General features: G+C 42.9%; 1 protein-coding gene across 3 annotated transcripts in view; it reads right to left on the reverse strand.

The window, feature by feature from the left end:
* Positions 1–6,614: 6,614 nt before the first annotated feature.
* RAB22A (RAB22A, member RAS oncogene family) overlaps positions 6,615–12,226 on the reverse strand; it is a 50,705-nt gene continuing 45,093 nt past the window's right edge. Inside the window, exons 8-9 of one of the 3 annotated variants that reach the window (XR_014073955.1) lie at positions 9,838–10,048; positions 6,615–8,622 (exon numbers count right to left, since the gene is read on the reverse strand). The gene's annotated coding sequence lies outside the window, so the exon portion shown is untranslated. Of the gene's footprint in view, positions 10,049–12,226 lie in introns of all 3 variants that reach the window. The other 2 variants (XM_081560342.1, XM_081560343.1) reach the window with 2 other exon arrangements.

A 12,226-nucleotide genomic window follows, 5' to 3' on the forward strand; every position in this document is an offset into this window, starting at 1 on the left:
GTAGAGGAATGTATGCATGCGTGCTCAGTCATGCCTGACCCTTTGTGACTCCATGGACTGTAGCCCATCATGCTCCTCTGTCCACTGAATTTTCCAGGCAAGAATACTGGAGTGGCTTGCCATTTCCTCCTGCAGGAAATGTTCCTGACCCAGGAATTGAACCCATTTCTCTTGTGTTTCCTGCATTTATAGGTGGATTCTTTACCACTGAGGCACCTGGGAAGCCTCTGTAGAGGAATGAGGTGGGGTTATTACTCACTGTGGCAGGGAGGAGGGAGCTTGCAGAACACCTGAAGGACTTGAGGAAGTGGGGTTTCGCTCAGGGTTAGATGCTGCCTGGCATGCTACAGTCCATGGGGTTGCAAAGAGTCAGACATGACTGAATGACTGAACAACAAAAAAGATGCTGCCAGGAAAGGGTGATTCCATGATCCGGTGGGGATCCAGAGGGGGCAGACCAGACCCAGCCTCCAAGTGCGAGAAGCTGGCAAAGCAATAGCCTGCCCACCACTCAGGTTATCTGGGAGAGGTCAATTTGGGTGGGGTTGGACAGTTTTCTTGTCTGGGCTCAGAATGACGACTGGGGTGGGTTCTTGTTATTGTCTGGACACTCTCTGGTCACGGAGTGGCCTGTGTGATGCTGGTATCCTGTGGAATTCTGCTCAATAAGAGAGAGAGAGCATCAGGACCCACTGTGAGTGCCCAGCCAGTTCCTGGCCACCACGGATGGCTTTTCCTTCCCTGTCTATGCTCCATCTATAAGGTGCATGCATGATCAGTCGCTCAGTCACTCAATCGTGTCTGACTCTTTGTGAGCCTGCCAGGGTCCTCTGTTCATGGAATTCTTCAGGCAAGAATACTGGAGTGGGTTGCCATTCCCTTCTCCAGGGGATCTTCCCGACGCAGGAATCAAATCCAGGTCTTCTGCATTGCAGGTGGATTCTTTACCGTCTGAGCCAAGCTGTAAGGTGGGGTATAGTCAGTTTCTCTTGCTAAGGTTTGGGGAGGATACAATGAATCAGTGCCAGGAGAGTCCTTAGTGCCTTGTGCTGGGCACATGGTAAATCCTCAATAAAGTATATCTATGACCACGAGGGTGGCATTTCAAAGAGCTCCCCTGGTCTCTTATGTGACATCTGGGAGGCTTGTATGCTGTGTGGGGTTGGGAGCTGTGATGTTCCTGGAGATTTTAGTTATTTCAGGGCAGGTTTGTTTTTTGGTACTTTGTAAAGGAAATGAGCAAATCCATCTCACTCCAAGTACAGCATATCCAGGAAACAGTATGAAAAACCGGCTCTTCACCATCAGTGTGTAACTTGGTGAAGACATCCCCTATCCACCCATCTTTTATTCAACACAAGCAAGCTATTCTTCATTCGCAGCAATTAGAAAAGGGGGCATGTAGTAAATGCCTTCTGTTATTTCCTCCCATGGGAAAGGTATCAGAAAGAACCAGCTTTATCTCTTAGAAGATTAATTCCCTCATGGGGCCCTCATGTATTTGTGTTGTGATAACGCATGGTGTGTGATAGGGGTCATAAAACCTTGTCGTGATTTTTCATCTACTTATTCCTCCCTGTCCAAGATGTAGGGCTTTGCAGTGGCAGGAAAGTTTTAACATTGGACGATATTAGTAACAAATGATGATGGATCCACCTCTGAAAGCTGGTACCTGGGAGGGCAGGGTGTGGCATTTATCTCGCTGTGGCCATGGGCATCAGTGCCTTTGGGCACAGGCACTTCACACTTCAGCTGTTCTTCTCCACTTCCATCTCCTCTGTGCTCCCCCCTCACAGCCTCAAAGTTCTCCGGTCCAAACCCTTCTCATTCTGTGCCGTTCTCCTGAGACTGGGGCTATAAGATTGCTTCTTTTTTTTTTTTCACTTTACTTTGCCATTTAAGTCATTGCCTTTGCTTCATTTTGTGTTAGTGTGTGTACTCAGAGGCATGTGTGGGTGTATTTTTATTTAAACTACAACATTATGAAAAGCAAAGACAAACTTTTATATATTTTAGGCTGTAATATAGAAACAAGCAAGAAGTCCCTAAAGGGACCATGGTGGAAAAAAAGCAGGCACTGACCCTGTGTGGTTTTGTAACAGGCTATCAGATGCCAGAGCTAATAACAGAATTTGTATGTTTATTATTGATGCAATTAATAATATTGATTTATAGAGCTTGAGTGCTTGCCATCATTAGCTATTCACAGTAGCCCCATGAAGCTGGCATCACTATCATTTAGCAAATAAAATCACACGCTGCCTCACAGAGGAGGTAGCCAGAGTTGAAGCAGTCACTGAGTTGGCAAAATACTAAATGTCTTCGGGTTGGCCTTGGAACCCCCTTCGAAAAACGAGCCCTGAGTCATTCATCTCAGATAACAGCTCAAGGAAACATAACCTTATTCCATGTCTTGAAATGCTGTCTTCAAGATTACTGGATCACTGAAGCCTGCATATCATTTTAATCCAGTTAATGCCAAAGAGCCTTTCCAGGTTGGTCTTCCCTTCAAGGTGGCCTGAGGTTTCTTTTTTTTTGGGTGGGGGTGTAATTTGATACACACAATAATCATCACCATATTCATACCATAAGAGGCTGTCCTTTCAGCACCTTGAGGTCATTAACAGGCCATCTATAAAAACTGCCACTTGGCCACCCATGTTCCCATCTGTTACATTCAGAAGCAGATTTGTCTGGCGAGGAGTAATTTAGGACAAGGGAAAAGAAAACCCACAGAGGCTCTACTTTAACATGGGGTATCACAGTGGAAATATCAAACATAAAAATAAAATTAAAAAAATTCAAACACCCTCATTGTTCAGCCACCAAGTCATGTCCAACTCTTTGCAACCCCATGGGCTGTAGCACTTCGGGCCTCCCTGTCCCTCACCATCTCCTGGAGTTTGCCCAAGTTCATGTCCTTTGAATCAGTAATGCCATCCAACCATCTCATCCTCTGTCACCCTCTTCTCCTTCTGCCCTCAATCTTTCCCAGCATCAGGGTCTTTTCCAATGAGTCAGCTCTTTGCATCAGGTGGCTAAAGTATTGGAGCTTCAGCTTCAGCATCAGTCCTTCCAGTGAATATTCAGTGTTGATTTCCTTTAGGATTGACTGGTTTGATCTCCTTGCTGTCTCAGGAACTCTCAAGAGTCTTCTTAGTGGGATCTTTTATGATTTGATAGCCCCAGGGATTCATAACTGGTAATTCAGGCAGGCCTCCTATTACCTTGCTGGTAAACAGCACCCAGGTCATTGCTGTCATGTCTGCTCATTTTTTCCTTTTCCATTTTTCCGAAAAATTACGATGTGTTCTCATTTTTATGCAAAGAAAGAGGTGACCTGACCTGGTTGCTGGAGTGGGTGATTGAAATTCTAATGTTGATGATGGTATATCGTGGGCACAGATTTTGTGCCCTAATACCGAGCATTATCCTCACATTTTCATTCACGACCCTACAATTTTCTTCTTAAAAGTGACCTTTCTTTAATGGAGTGGAGCCTTGGTAGCTTTCCCGTTATGTTTTCCATATATTTTATTTAACAGAGGCCTAAAGGTAATAATATTCTACACTGAGTCTTAATAAAGAGAATTCTGACCCTCTTGTCCTGTTTCCCACCTCTTTAACAGTGATACCTGTGGTTGCGTCAGCTGGACGCACACATCTTAAAAGGTGATCTCTGCATTCTTACATTGTTTCCTGGAAGATGCTGAGAGGTTATACTGAAAATAAAAAACCTGAGTGACCAGAGGTCTGATTAAAATTATTAACACAGTGATTCATTTTGACAAGGTGTTGACTGTAAACTCTTTTTTCACCTTCTTCTCCCTTACAAGGGCTTCCATGTTAGCTTAGTTGGTAAAGAATCTGCCTGCAATGCAGGAGACCCCGGTTGGATTCCTGGGTCAGGAAGATCCCCTGGAGAAGGGATAGGCTACCCTCTCCAGTATTCTTGGGCTTTCCTTGTGGCTCAGCTGGTAAAGAATCCACCTGCAATGTGGGAGACCTGGGTTCAGTCCCTGGGTTGGGAAGATCCCCTGGAGAAGGGAAAGGCTACCCACTCCAGTATTCTGGCCTGGAGAATTCTATGGACTGTATAGTCCATGGGGCCGCAAAGAGTTGGACATGACTGAGTGACTTTCACTTCACTCCCTTTCAAGCTCCAGCAGTGGTCTCTCAGAAAGAGTATAAAGAAAAGTGGTCGTTTAATATTCCTGGTAAATTCTAGAAGCCTGGTGATGCTCTACTGTTCAACCAACACAGACATTTTCAGTGGAGAATCATGTTTTTGGCTAGTGTTATTATAAGCCAAACAACTGAAAAGTTTTAAAGGTTTTGCATTTTAGATTTATAATTTACCATCTTAATGGAAATGTAGTTCTTAAGTTTTAATGGGAAAAGAAAAATCTGCAATAAACATTAAAGTTGCTTAGAAACCTGTGTCCGTGATTTAGTTAGTCCCTAGATGTTCTAAGGCAATAGCCAGTTGCTTGTGGAAAAATAAAGCACAGTTGTTTTGTGCATGCGTTTAAAACATCCTTGTTTTGGGTGGGTGCTCATTTGCTACTTTCCCTTTGGCATGGAGTCTTCTCTTTCTTGCCATCTATAAATGAGACTGGTTTGCGTAAGGGTACTATTTTGACAGGTTAATAGTCTAATATGTGGGCTTCCCAGGTGGCGCTAGTGGTAAAGAACCTGCCTCCTAACGCAGGAGACATAAGAGATGTGGGTTTGATCCCTAGGTTGGGAAGATCCCCTGGAGGAGGAAATGGCAACCCATTCCAGTATTCTTGCCTGGAAAATCCCATGGACAAAGGAGCCTGGCAGGCTACAGTCCATAGGGTATAAACGTGTACATGTGCGTAATTTGTTTTATATAGTCATACTCTATACATCCTGCTATTTTTCATTCAGCAATACACTGGGCACACCTTTCCACGTTAATTTGTATGTGACAGTTTATTCCTTTCTGCTCCTTTTCCAGAAACTATGTACAAGGCTGCAAAGACTATTCTATTGTTTGTGTCAATTCTTCCACAGTATCACCAGGGGGTGGTGCCTTTAGATGAGGACTGAGAGGTGGGGCGTTCTCCTCTAAGAGGCTGGGTTGTGCTTCCTTTTCACCAACAGGCCAAACACTAGTTCACCAGTTTGGATGTGCATTAGTGTAGTTTATCCTCTATAATTTGTTAATTTGCTACTTGTATTTTTTTGTAAATTGTTTTCTCATGTTATAGGTCCTTTTATTTCCCTTTTTGAGGGTGGTTCTTTCTGCATCCTGGACACTCTTAGCTCACTGTAGATAGTAATTCATTCTGTCATATATGCAGCAAACATTCCCCCACCAGGTTCTGGTTCACTTTTCAACTCCGTCTATTGTCTGTTCTGGGGTATCTGCAGACTAAGGACCTGTGACTCGAGCCTGGGTCTGGGGCTCCCCACACATGCAGCTCTAGCTGTGGGTTTAGTATCACCTGTAACACTGGAGGATGTGGATGTGGACACATCGAATGGGAAAATGCAAATTCCACTGTAAGATACAACTACACCCCTGCCAAAATGGCTAAAGTGGAAAAGAACATATCAAGTGTTGGCAAGGATGCTGAGAAACTGGAGCTTCCTGTATGTCTCAAAAAATGGGAAGAAACGAAAAAACCCAAACTGAGAAACAGCTATTTTAACTGAAACAGATGAAGACCATCAGGGAGATGAATTTTCAAACAAATTATATGCGAGGGCGTACTCTTTGTTAACTCTGTGCTGAATGCCAGTTATACGAGCATCTCCCCCCAACAGTCAAGTGTGCTTGGCTCTCTTTCACCTTCTCATTTTATGGATGAAGGCCACAAAACTCAGAGAGGGTAAGAACTTTGTCTAAGGCCACATAGCCCAGGAAGGGCGAAGTTGAAGCACAAACTCCAGTCTGTCCATCTGCAGGCTTCTCTGCTTTCAGGTTCCCTCAGGTGAACACATCTGCTGTCAACACAAACACAGCATGAAGACAACTGTGCTTCTATCTCAGAGGGATGTCAGAGAGAAAACCGGCATGTGAAGCTGTGCTTCTGTGGGCACTGCATGGTACTGAGGGCACCCAGGCTAAAGTCCACTCTGAATGGCAACACTGGCATCTTTGATGAAACCCACCGGATATCAGAAGATGGTATAAAACTTTTTGCTCACAAACCTGAGTTAGTGAGAAAACAGTGTTCCCTCCAAATGCTCACTGGAGGCTTTGCGGGCCTGCCTCCAGCAGAGTTCTGGAAGGACATGGACAGGAAGGAGGAGGTGACTAAGGGAGAGATACTGGGAGCTGGGTTGATGGATACAAATACCACGCTGCTCACCAGACACCACAGCTACCAAAGTTCTGGCATTTCAGTTTTCAAAAATCATTTTAAAATGACTTCAGGAGATTTAGTTAAGAAAAAAACACGTGATGAAGGACTTCCCTGGTGGTTCAGTAGTTAAGACTCCATGCTTCCAAAGTGGGTGCGATCCCTGGCTGGGGAACTAAAATCACACATGCCCCAAGACACAGCCAAAAAAAAAGGGAGGAAAAGAAAAATGTGTGATGAAGACTACCACAAAGAGAAACCAGTTGAAGGGCAAATATGTTATCTGTAAACATAGCACTTTATTAACAAAATGTTTACACTCGCCTTACAATACAACAAATTTTGTAGTGACTTAGCATGTTATACTCTATAAAAGTTTAGTATAGAATATTCAAGCTGAAACAATACAGTTTAGAAGTATGCCAAATCAACCACCATTTGCAAATGATCTACTACCAGCCTAAACACAAAAAGAAAAATCTTACAACGAAAATCAAAAGATCAAGTTTTCTTTCGTCAGCATCTACAAACAATACAGACACCATATGGTTTATATATAGACTTAGGTCCAGCCCAAGGTTATGACTGCAAAAATAAAGTCTTCAAACATTCATACAAGCTTGGCAAACCATCATTACAATATTTCATCACAGGTAGTCAAGCAATGCATCATGCAGGGGAGCCATGGCTATGAATCTGGGCTGCTTATAGTGCAAAAAGGCTGTCTAAACTGTAAGCAACTTGATTTCTTTTTCCCATAATAGACACTATTAGAAAAAGGCACAAATATCTTACTCCTTGCATCAGGTCTTGAAAAGGCATGACATTCTTAGGAGAAATAAGAATTGCTGGTACAATGGCTTAGCTTTATTTGTTTAAATGTCTAGGCTCATATCCGTATATCTTTTCAAGACTTTAGACTTAGGGTTTTCCAAAGTTTAACAAATGTTCTAGTACAAACTAAGTGAAAGTTCTGATACTTAACCTGCCTCGTTGCCAGTGGTCGAAAACGTTTTGTGATGCGGTCACATTGCCACTGTAAACCAGTACTGCCCATCTCCTCTCTGGAAATACTGGACTTCTTCCCCTAAATTTGTGTGTTGTCTGACATCACTGGTTGGCTCTTGCTTTTTCCCCCGCTGTGGGATGAGGTGGGCAAATCTCATTGCTGTGACCAGGTAAGGCAGTACAGAAAGGCATGTCACACACGCTGAGGTGGTGGCGGGTGCCCTGCGTCTTTAAGGGAGAGCCCGCAGCAAAAAAGCGAAGGAGAAATAAGGCAAGAATCATGGCCTCAATCACAAGGAAGTCAAGGCGTCAACTCTTAAGAAGGTCAGAGGCGTGATGGACTATTGTGTGAGTGACTCGTAACGTGGGATGATGGCGAGACTGAACTGCTGGAGGAGAGTGAAAGAAGGAAATCTTTTCCAGGGCCATAAAACTCTGTCTATACGACACAACAAATGGTTTAAAAACAGAGGCACCCATCGGTGGCTCTGACCAACCAGATGCTGGTAACTCTCCCCACGCTGGATTGACCTGACATTACGTGCATAATCCATATTAAGAAAAAGTGTCCTAAACTGTGTAATAACCTCACAGGCAAAGTAAGGGGAGGTATACAAATTTAAGCCCTGCTTTCAAGGTTTTTCCAGTGGCAGGCGGGGTGTCAAACTGACAATTTCAAGTATAAATTTCATGAAAACATTAGTAACGATTAATTGTTAAGCTCCAACATGAAATCATGGGCTGCTGGGTGCTATTTCTGAAGTGGGGGGGGGCATGTTGCCTGCAGCCCTGGCCTGCCCCAGGCAGCTGGGTGCTCAGTGTGGGCTCTGGCCTTCCCTCGTGGAAGAAGGGGTGGTGGGCCTGTCTCTGTGACCTGAAACGTGGGTGCTTCCTGAACAATTTCAATTCTGAGTGAAGATTACTGGCTGTGTGTGTGAAATGCTGTTTTAAAGATGGATTTCTTCTTCAGTATTGCATTAAACCATTCGCTTCTGGAAACACAGAGAAGTACCCAAATCAAAAAGTTGCATCAAACCAGTGCGTTTTGTTTCTTTTGCAGGATTAACAAGATGATTAAGGTCTACACTTTAAAACTGCCAATTTAGAGAAGGTGCTTTCAAAAAGCAATCAGTACTATCTGAGGATTTTCCATTAATTAGCTGAATTCTTGGCACTTGAATTCCCGCTCACGGAAAGCTACCCAGAATTTTGTTTCCATTATGAAGCATTTTGATGAGGCACTGGACGCCAGGACCATCCACACTGATCTGAAAATGAACTGGCAATGAATTAAAAAAAATTCGGTTAAATTTGTTTCGATTCCATGGTTTTAACTCTAGTATATACTGATGATACATCCTAATCTTACTATCTACCTAAATTGTTGAAGGTAATAAAAGGAAAAGATGGAAGATTAGTATATACTGATGATACATCCTAATCTTACTATCTACCTAAATTGTTGAAGGTAATAAAAGGAAAAGATGGAAGATTCAAGATTTTTCTTTTTATTAAACTTCTGAATCCTTTTGTTTGGAAGCCACACATATTCTAACCTATCTGGAATTGATTATGCTCTAAGAGGAAAGAACACAGACATTAGTTATTTCTGATGGTACAGACCAAAAATTAAAGTTGATCTATTACACTGGAAGTCTGTCTAGATTTGGAAGGCAAATCATTTTCCTTATATGCTAAGAGAATCCTGAAGGACAAACTGAGAAATAAGGAAATTCTTGGTTCTATTTATTCCCTTTCTTCATTATGTCTAATGAAACCTTATCATAACAGGTCGCTCACTTATCATTCTCTTGGACTGAAAAAGTAGAGGCTCCTGAAAAATGTAACACCTTCCTAATTTTTTTTTTTTGAACTTTCATTTGCACATAAAACAGGACAAATGCCCCAGAATTTCACTAATGTTTCTTGCAAATCGGATGATCACATTGCCTGGATTTCTATTACTGGAAGTTGAGACAAGTAACCTTGCTGTCAAGAGAAATGGGCAGGGGTCATTTCTTTCAGTCGAAGGCCAAATTCTACCCCCACTTCCCTCTGCTAAAACCATACAGCACCCATCATGTTTATATCCTGGGTAATTCTGTTGCTTGGACTGTTTTTGATTACAGTACCATAGGAGTTAGAACACATCTCCTAAACATTACTCTGAATCATTGAAACATTTTTGATGAACCACATGTAAGTGAGGGCAGGTCTATAGTCACTGCCCGACCCCTGAAGGTACATCCTGTTTCTTCTTTCAAAAAATACTAACTTTAAAGAGGGAGACGATCTCCTGCAGACAAACAAGTCATGCTGCTGGTCCCTTTACAACAAATTTAAATAAGGAAGGATTTTCACAGGTTTCCACTCTCCAGCTTATCATTGTTGTTTAACTTTCATTACGGAGATGGGGGGGGGCGGCGGACATGGACATTTGCAGCCTAATGAGTTGAGAGAGGAAAGGCAGCCTGAGTCTGTGGGCTGTCATTACCCCCAGATGTTCTACAGCGGGTCCCTGGTATAGATCAGAGTGAATGGAATTCCAGTGACTTTTCCTCAGAAGGGAAGGATTTCCTCATTGCTTATACAGGTTCTTGCAAAGACATCTGAATGTATAGGGGTCTCGTCTGTCATATATATAACATGCTGCACACAGTATTTCTTATACACTAAGAGGCCACGAATCACATTCTCAGAATGTTCTGAAAAAAAAAAGAGTGAAAAGATGCTTATAAGAATTTATATAACCTCTTTCGCAACGTACTCTCAGACCATAAAGGATGCATTTAATAGTGAACAAATGCCTTTTCAAGCTCTGAGGCTGACACGCCAATTAGCGTACTGCTGTCTCAATTAAACTTGTCCATTTTAACGTGATGCCGTACAGTTTGGATACGCTGGTCTGACGTCTCCCGGAAAGTCACGGAATGTCATCTGAGGATGTTTTCATTACTCTGTCAGGGTTTAATTTAGAAGGTCTCGCAGACCTATGTTCCTTCTTGAGAACAGAAAAGAAATAAATACAAAAACGTAAAGAGAAGCTCTGGAAGTAAATGTGGTTTTCTTTCCCTTTCTATATTAGAAAAAACAAAACCTGATAGCCTCAAGAAGTTCACTGGCCCACTTAAGAGACGGAGCCTCCGGCACAAAGGATCCAGTCCTCTCAGATGTGAGGAGGCACCCAGGAAGTGTGTATATAATGGGGGGCAGGCACTTCCCACAAAATCATACATGGGCGACAAGGAAGTGAGTTATTTTAAAGGAACCAAACCTTTCTGTTGCAACGTATAGCACTTGGGCCTGACTGTGGCTGAAGAGCAGGTGATGGAGGTTTCATTTAGAACCAGAAGGACTTACAGTAGGTACTTCTCCCTAATCACTTCTGAAAAAGAGTTTAAGATGAAGGACACTTAATCATACTCACGCTTTATGTTCTTTTAATCACCAAATGATAATTAATGAGTTATCATAGAATCAGAGAAACACTTGTGTGAAAGGAGAGTTCTGGAGATCACTGGTCCCTAGGACTGGACGCCAGCAAAGACCTGATTTCCATTTCTCTGAGAGGAATCAACAGACACTCAGAGCTAACGAATGGCTTTTCTCTTTTCAGTTCCCCAAGTTTTTAGATGGCCCTGCGTCATAAGAGAGCCGAAAGCAGATTTTTATAGATGGGCTGTGTCTCAATTCCTTCACAAGCTAGCTTTTTCTCATGATAAGAAATAAGAATAAAGGATGTATGAAACATGTATTAAATCACTGTTTACTCAGGTGAATAATCCAAAGTGGGCTCAAAATGAAACACTGCTTCTGACGTTAATATCCATCTTTGTGCTTTAGAAGCAAACAAGGTAACAGGAAACATCTTTCCCCCTGTTCTCATTGATTATGATTATGGATTCTGAGAGAGCACGGTGCAGTTGTTATTGTTGAGTATTAAGAAGACATCATGTGAGGTACAGAGCCCTACTGATTTCTGAGACAGACTGAGGAAAATGAGGGCAAGAGAGGCCCCCGAACTGCATGGGGAGTACGTGGGGAGGACCACGAGGAGCAGGAGGAGAAGGCGGCTGTGGGGGCTGAAGGATGAACTGTGCTAGGGTCTGTGCAGCCCATGTCACAATGGGGTGAGAGACGCTTGGAGAGGAGGCCTCACCCACCAGAGAGGCACGGAAGCACTCTGCCCGCTCTTCCCTGTGCACCCAGACACCATGAAACCAGCCACGCTGATGGACAGCTGTAGTGGAAAAAATCTGAAGGTTATAGATCAGATCCGTGTCATCTTTTGGTGAAATAAGAGAGAAATGGCCACACACGCCTCGCCTTTTGGAAAGTTGAGTGTTTTTATTTTGTTGTCATGGAGACACAGGCCCGGTGGTGGGAATGTCAGGGACCAACCAGGGCAGTGGCCTGATGGCCAGTCCATTTGGATGTATATGAAGGACAGTCTAACCACCCTCAGGTGTGAAGTGACCGGCCCTGGAATCACGCCCGCTGTCCAGAGCTTGCTAATCTCACACTGGGGAGGAAATGAGTTGCCAGGGGAGGAGAGAGTCCATACACACTTTAAACAAAGCAACATGAGAATGTTCACTACCTACATTCCTTCTATATGATTTCAATAAGAGAATAAACAATTCCAAATGCTCAAGATATACACTATGGGGAAGGGAATTGTTTTTCACTTAATCTGAGTTATAATTTTCCCATTATAATCTAACTGTATCAAGTGGGGGGCATGAAGAAATAACCATTATTTTTAAAAGTTTTGACTGTTCAGTTTAAGGATAGCTCTGAAAACACAATTTGGTTTGAAATTCAAGCTGTTTCATTTCCTATTTAATCTTGTAAATTTCCTTTCCTTACAATACTCAGGTTGG

The sequence above is a fragment of the Giraffa tippelskirchi genome, chromosome 13, assembly GCF_054371585.1.
Source record: "Giraffa tippelskirchi isolate mGirTip1 chromosome 13, T2T-mGirTip1v1.2.pri, whole genome shotgun sequence".
In the NCBI taxonomy this organism is placed as follows: domain Eukaryota; kingdom Metazoa; phylum Chordata; class Mammalia; order Artiodactyla; family Giraffidae; genus Giraffa; species Giraffa tippelskirchi.